We start from the raw sequence: 7,686 nt of genomic DNA, 5'->3' as shown, positions 1-7,686 counted from the left end.
AAATGGCTACATTTTATCTTCCTGTATTCTGGTGAGTACAAGAAGAATGGTGAAGGATATGCTTTTTGATTTTGTGGAGAAATGAAGACTTGCAGAATAAAGCATCTTGCTTAGTTAATAGAGTCACAAGCCATTTGATGGAGTACCTGTTGAGAGTATAGCCTAAGGAAACCTTGACTTTGAAGCCCAGATCTTCCACTTTCTAGCCAACTAACATCTCCAAGCATTGATTTTTAAAATATGGGAATAACAGGAGCACCTGTTTGATACGGTTGCTGTGGAAATTACAAGAGATAACAATGTAATGTGCTTAGCACAGTGAGTGGCTGGTGGTAAATGCTCTACAAATGTTCACTGAAGAAATAGATGTTATGGTTACATGAATGAGTGAGGTTTGTTTTTTTTTTTCCAACTCAAATCACTCTGTTTTTCTGTTTCACATCTTTGCCATTTAAAGGTTTGGGAATGAGTCTCAAAGCCCATGATCTTGCGGCATTTTGCTGAGGTTGGGATTAGAATCATTTAAGTCGCAAGGTGGCGTTTGGTGGAACTCAGCGATCTCCCAGCTGCCTGTGCAGCTGTCTCACCAGAGCCAGCAAGGCGCTCATTCTGGGGGCAAAATTTAGCAGAGTGCCAAAAAACTCAGTACTGTTAGGGTAAATATTTTTATGTGATATTTTAAAAATCCAATTGGCAAACGATGGCTAACCACCTGTTTTTGTAAATGAAGTTTTATTGGCAGTTCACCACTCACAGCTGTGAATTCAATAATTCACATCAAGCTTTTTAAGATGATTATTTTCTTAAATTTATTTTTCATTTATATTTACAGTGAAGTTTTTGCCCCTAAGCAATATTCATGTGCGCTAGCAATTGTGAGGTTAATGGCGCTTATCCCCTGGAATGGGTCTGTATGAATTTGGAAGCTGTGGCAACATGTTGTGGACAGCTTATCATGAACAGCTGTGGCTGGAACTGTTAATGTCTTCTCTCATTGTCAGGCTCTTGATCCTTCCTAATTCATATGATTTGCATCCATAATTTTGGAACTAAAAGTATGTCTTTTAAACAAGTAATATATAAAGAGAAAGGTTCCAAGCCCTATTTATATTTTAATTTATTATTTTTTATTTCTATAGGTTTTTGGGGAACAGGTAATATTTTGTTACATGAGTAAGTTCTTTAATGGTGATTTGTGAGATTTTTGTGCACCCATCACCCAAGCCCTACTTTTAATTCTAAGGTGATAGAAATCCAGCATTAAAAAGAAGGATAAACAAAAAGAAAATAGAAGTAAAAAAAAAAAAGAAATAGAAATCAAAGCATCAACTAATGATATGGAAAAAGAAAAACCAAACCTTTGTTCTTTGAAAAAACTAAAAACAGGCTTTTGTTGAGATACAGAGAGCATAAAAATAATCCTAAGAATAAAGCAAAAACTTCTACAATTATAGTAGATGTTTAAAAAAATCATAAGTGAATACAGTTAGCAACTATGTCCCAATAAGTTTATAAGTCTAAGTGAGATTGAGAATTTTCTAGAAAAAAATGTAAATTACTTAAACTGACACAGAAAGTAGAAGCAAATCTAAATAAACCAGTAACCATGAAAGAACTGAAGTGGTGGCAAACATCTGCAGGCCTGTGCCAGAGCTGGCTCCATGGGTGGGGACCTGAGCTGGGTAGTCACATGGTGGCCCCATGCTTAGAAGTACCTTGCTCAGGGTTTAATTCTTTGCTGGCTTTGGGTTTACATCTTTGCTCCTACTATCTTAAAATTCTTTTTCTTTCTTTCTTTCTTTCTTTTTCCTTCTTTCTTTCTTTCTTTCTTTCTTTCTTTCTTTCTTTCTTTCTTTCTTGTCTTTCTTTCTTTCTTCCCTTTCTTCCTCCTTCCTTCCTTTCTTCTTTCTTTCTTTCTTTCTTTCTTTCTTTCTTTCTTTCTTTCTTTCTTTCTTTCTTTCTTTCTTTCTTCTTTTTCTTTCTTGAGACAAGGTCTCATTCTGTCCCCTAGGCTACAGTCCAGTGACATGATCACAGCTCACTGTAGCCTCAAACTCCTGGGCTCAAGTGATCCTCCCACCTCAGTCTCCCTAGTAGCTGGGACCACAGGTGTGCACTGCCACACTTGGCTAATTTTTTAAAAAAGTTTTTGTAGAGATGAGGTCTTGCCACGTTGCCCAGGGTGGTCTGGAATTCCTGGGCTCAGGTGATCCTCCAGCCTCGGCCTCCCAAAGTGCTGAGATTAGAAGTGTGAGCCACCACACCTGGCCTTAAAATTATTAATATGTTATATTATCATATATAAATTATAATATATGTTATATTATCAACTATGTTAATTATATTATTAAAATATAGTAATATATTATTAACTATATATTAACATATATTATAGAATTAATTATAGTATATATTAATAAGAAGCCCTCCTTTTAATTTTGTACTTGGCCCCGCAAATTATGTAGCCAGTCCTGTTCATACCAGTATACTTTTATAGGTCAGTTTTACAACTAATTTTATAGTACTGATAATCTAAAAACTTTTGAAAATAGGAGAAGAAAGCAAGTTACCCAGTTCAATTTAGAAGATCATTGTAACAATTCCAAGATCTCTTGATGAAAGTCATTCAGAAATTTGGAGATAAAATGTTATTTCATTGGATCTGCCAAAATAGGAATAACTGCCATAAGCATTTATTACCTAAGAAGTTTGATATTGACCCTTACAGTTGAATTGTTGTGTCTTCAAATGAAGTTGTTTTCTAATTTTTTGTTTTTTCTGTTTCCAACAAAAAGTATGCTAGAATAGCTTATCCGAAATTCATTCTAGGTTAGTTGATGAGTTAACTATTTTAAGCTCTTCCGGCATTTCTACACTCTTAAAGTCTTAATATGAATTTTTTTCCAGGTCACTCGCTAGTGAACCTTGGAAAGATTTGGCAAATTGACTTAATGTTTGTCCAAAGTCAGACTCAGCTTCTTTTTCCGGAAGCTCTAAGTTAAAAAAAAAAAAAAAGATGGAATTAGTGTTGGAAATCTTATTAGGAATACAGTGGAATTAGTGTTGGAAATCTTATTAGGAATACAGTGGAAGCATACTTGTTTTGTTCTTTTGTTCTGTTTCTTTATTTCTGATCCAGCTATGTTGTTTCTCTATAAGGCAGGCAGATCATTTGAGGTCAGGAGTTGGAGGCCAGCCTGGGTAACATAGCGAAACCCCATCTCTATTAAAAATACAAAAGTTAGCTGGGTGTGGTGGCAAGCACCTGTAATCCCAGCTACTTGGGAGGCTGAGGCAGGATAATCTCTTGAACCCGGGAGGCGGAGGTTGCAGTGATCCACTCCAGCTTGGGCAATAGAGCCAGACTCTGTCTCAAAAAAAAAAAAAAAAAAAGGCTGCCCTCTGTTTCCTGCCACGAGGGCCTCCCCAACACGGTCACCTGCTTCATCAAAACAGATGACCATTACAATCTTTTCTCACGTAATCACCAAGTGATATCTCATCACCTTCGACATACTCTATTGGTTAGAATCCAGCCACAGGCTCTGCCACACTTAAAGGGAGGAATTTACACAAAGCTTTGTTTGCCTCATAAAATATCATTCACTTGTTACTTTACTTAGGGATCATCTTTTAAAACTTGAACCAATTGATTTACGAGTAAATTTTACAGTAGCACCAGAACTTTAGAAATAACTAGTATTACCAGAAGATAATTGTAAACATACATATTACCAGTAATAAAAATTACTTGTCTGTGTACCTTGAAAATTCATCCTGTATATAACTTGTGATTATACATAAGCATCCTTAATAAAATGCTGAAAAAAAATCAATGTAATACACTTAATATAGTGCCAAGCACACAGTCAGCCCTTAATCAATATAAGTTATCCTTATTACAGATCTATTAGGTTGGTGCAAAAGCGATTGTGGTTTTTGCCATTACTTTTGCACCATCCTACTACAAGTTTGGTCTCCAGAATATATTGTATATTGGATGAAACACAGGCTGAACATCTCTTTTCCGGCACCCTTGGCCTATTGATCATGATCCTTCCTGCCATGCTTGGACTCAACTTTAGAATGTTTCTCGATACTGTGTTTCAGGCAATTGTCATCAATCAATTGGTGTTGGCACAATCCAGAGGACAGCTACTGGCCCCAGTAGATTTCACCTGGTGTAGAGAGATCTGGGCCAATCGTAACGGGAAAAAAAGCATTAACAATACATAAAATGAAGGGGGAAAATTGGTTTACTAAAAAGAAAACAAATGCAGATGAAAAAGCAAAGCATTTCTTTTTCAAGTATGTCATCAACTCTCAGCTTCATATTTATTTTGTCTTCCTGATCTCTTTTCTCCCACAATATGGGACATCCTCATCACTTTACCTTTCTGCTCAATGTGTGCAAAATATATTGCACACCCATTTTTATGAAAGCACAACAGATTCGGGAGGAGAAAGTTTCCTCTGTGCAAATCTTCTAATTAATTTTAAAGCATTGGTACTTGGGAGTTGATGCTACTTGAAAAGCTCAGGTGCAAGGCATCCTGATGACTAAGGGTTCTGCAAATATTTTATTGCTGATAAAGGAGGTTCTAGAGGACAAAACAATCGTGGAGAAGCGTAAGTGATATTAATCACTTATTAGGTCAACGTCCAACCCAGGAGATTAGGAAAAGCTCAACAAATTAGGCCAAATCATAAAATGGCACCTTGGCTTTCAACCAATAGCTTTCTCCTAAATACTTGCTGATAGATTCATTGACTGACCCATTTAGGTTCTTCGAGCACCAAGAAGCACAGGGAAATGAGCAAGAACTATGAAGTCAGACAGACTGGGGTTTCAGCCCAAGCCTGCTTGCTGCATTTCCCTGAGCAAGATACTTAACTTCTCTAAGCCTAATTGAAAAATGAGAAGATTCCCAGAGATTTGGCAAGGCCATAGGAGAAATTGTTGGGACAGATTATAGAAAAGGACTAAAATACTCAAAATAGATTAGTGGCCCTAATCAGATATGTGTGCATTTCAGCTTTTTAGAGAAATGCAGTGAGGTGCCCTAAAAACCAAAGGAAAAAAATTCATAGATTTCTAGAATGTGCAAAATAGACGTTGAAAATGAGGTGCGCCAGGTGCTATCAAGAGTAGAGGCTGAGTCAGGACTCAGTGTTGGGGACCGAAGCTCAGGCCCTGCCCCAGAAAGGACTGGCTCCAGCTGATGGCTTTGTGGACTCAGGGGCCACACAGACCAGGACCTCTGTTTTTTTTTTTTTTTTTTTTTTGAGACGGAGTCTCGCTCTGTCGCCCAGGCTGGAGTGCAGTGGCGCAATCTCGGCTCACTGCAAGCTCCGCCTCCCGGGTTCACGCCATTCTCCTGCCTCAGCCTCTCCGAGTAGCTGGGACTACAGGCGCCCGCCACCATGCCCGGCTAATTTTTTGTATTTTTAGTAGAGACGGGGTTTCACAGTGGTCTCGATCTCCTGACCTCGTGATCCGCCCACCTCGGCCTCCCAAAGTGCTGGGATTCCAAGCGTGAGCCACCGCGCCCGGCCCGGGACCTCTGTTTTTTCACGGAAGCCAGAAATATGAGATGGTGCATCTCATCCCACAACTGTTAAATGTTAGTACATCTTTAAATACCTGCTATTTACGGAGAGTTCGTCATGTACCAGACAGCTTCTAAGAGTTTTAGTGCATTGTTTCCATTTATTCTCTCAACAACTCTATGAAATATGTTTTGATCATTATTTCTGTTTCATAAATGAGAAAACCCAAGCACAGAGAGGTCAGAATCACTTCCCCCAATGCCACACAGCGGAGGAGCTGGGATTTAAACCCAATCTATCTGCTTCCAGCACTCAGTTCTTTTTTTTTTTTTTTTCTTGAGACAGAGTTTTACTCTTGTTGCCAGGCTGGAGTGCAATGGAGGGATCTTGGCTCACTGCAACCTCTGCCTCCTGGGTTCAAGCAATTCTCCTGCCTCAGCCTCCTGAGTAGCTGGGATTACAGGCACACACTACCACGCCCAGCTAATTTTTTTTTGTATTTTTAGTAGAGACAGGGTTTCACCATGTTGGCCAGGCTGGTCCCGAACTCTTGACCTCAGGTGATCCACCCGCTTTGACCTCCCAAATTGCTGGGATTTCAGGCATGAGCCACTGTGCCTGGCCTGCACTCAGTTCTTAACCACCTCGATACACTGCCTATTTTTCTTTTCTTTTCTTTTTTTTTGAGACGGAAGCCTATTTTTCTTTTAAATTATTTAGACATAATTTCAGAAAAGTTACATGAACGGTACAAAGAATTCCCGTATACCATTCACCCAGATTCGTCAAGCGTTTGCATTTTACTACTTTGGTTTTGTCCTCTCTTTCTACACACACACACACACACACACACACACACACACACACGCACATCCTAACTCTGAATGCTGAGCTTGCCTAGAAGCAGTAACATCCCAGTAGCAACGAGCACCAGGAGCCAAAATCTCTATTTCTAAATGTTCTTTTCTACTGAAACAAATTAGGACTTCTTGAAGAAACAGATGATTCCAGGGTGGGGCAGGTAAAGTACAAGATCAGCCTGGAATATCTTATTGTTCCAGAAAACAGGAAGTGCTCAAAAATGATAACAACATGTCAAAACAAACAAACAAAAAACCAGCAACAATGCACAGGAACCTATTTAAAGAGCCTCCCATTAGCCAAATCTGGGGCAATCAGAATATCAAAATGAATAATGACAGTGTAAAAATTATAACCCATTCAAAAATATAAGAATCTGCAAGCTCTCACTGACATAAATAGACATAAATTATAAAGAATTAATTCTTCCTGACAGCACGACTGTAATCTCAGCACATTGGGAGGCCGATGTGGGCAGATCACAAGGTCAAGAGATCCAGACCATCCTGGCCAACGTGGTGGAACTCTACGTAGCTCACCACAATAGCAAGTTTATATGCATTTCTGTGATTATTTGATTGACATTTCCTCCCCTTGTTCTTCCCCATCCTCCGTAGTAGGATATCGATGGCGTAAGAGCAGGGACATGTTTATTTTGGTTTGCCCCGTACCCATGATGCTTGGCTTATAGATCTTAATAGGCACTCATTAAATATTTCCTTTTACCTGGTTGTCCTAGTTGTAATGTTTACAACCACCATTTATGGTAACCAATAAAGCTGGGCAAATTTCCCAGGACTTGTGCCGAGTTGTAAATCCTCCTCTCCAAGTTCTTTTAGATTACCAGGTCATACAGTGCCTGTCACAGGGTAGGTGCTTAGTGACTCGGGGCTATTGCGATTGTCATCAGTAACACACGCTGCTCAGTGCTCGTAGCTTATTATGACACATTTCTGGTCCTTATTCTGTCTCCCTCAAGGCTGACTCCATATTTTAGCTTCAACAAAATTTCCAAGGATATTTGTGGGAAAACAGTACACAATAATATATATGGAATTCAGTCCAATTGGCTTTTGTGATGTCCAAATAATTTTTTTGAGAGAGAGGAAGGGAAAAATAAAAAGAGAGGAAGGAAAAAAAATGAAGGAGGAAATGGAGAGATCAAAGGAATTCCTCAACATTTGTAGCAGGGATTCTACAGACCAGGTACTGCTCCCCTGGAGAGTAGGAATTATTTATGGGGAAACTACTTACACAGGGGAGGGAGTGAGGTTG

The sequence above is a fragment of the Symphalangus syndactylus genome, chromosome 24 (assembly GCF_028878055.3).
Source record: "Symphalangus syndactylus isolate Jambi chromosome 24, NHGRI_mSymSyn1-v2.1_pri, whole genome shotgun sequence".
Lineage (NCBI taxonomy): Eukaryota > Metazoa > Chordata > Mammalia > Primates > Hylobatidae > Symphalangus > Symphalangus syndactylus.
This window is presented reverse-complemented; position numbering follows the sequence as displayed.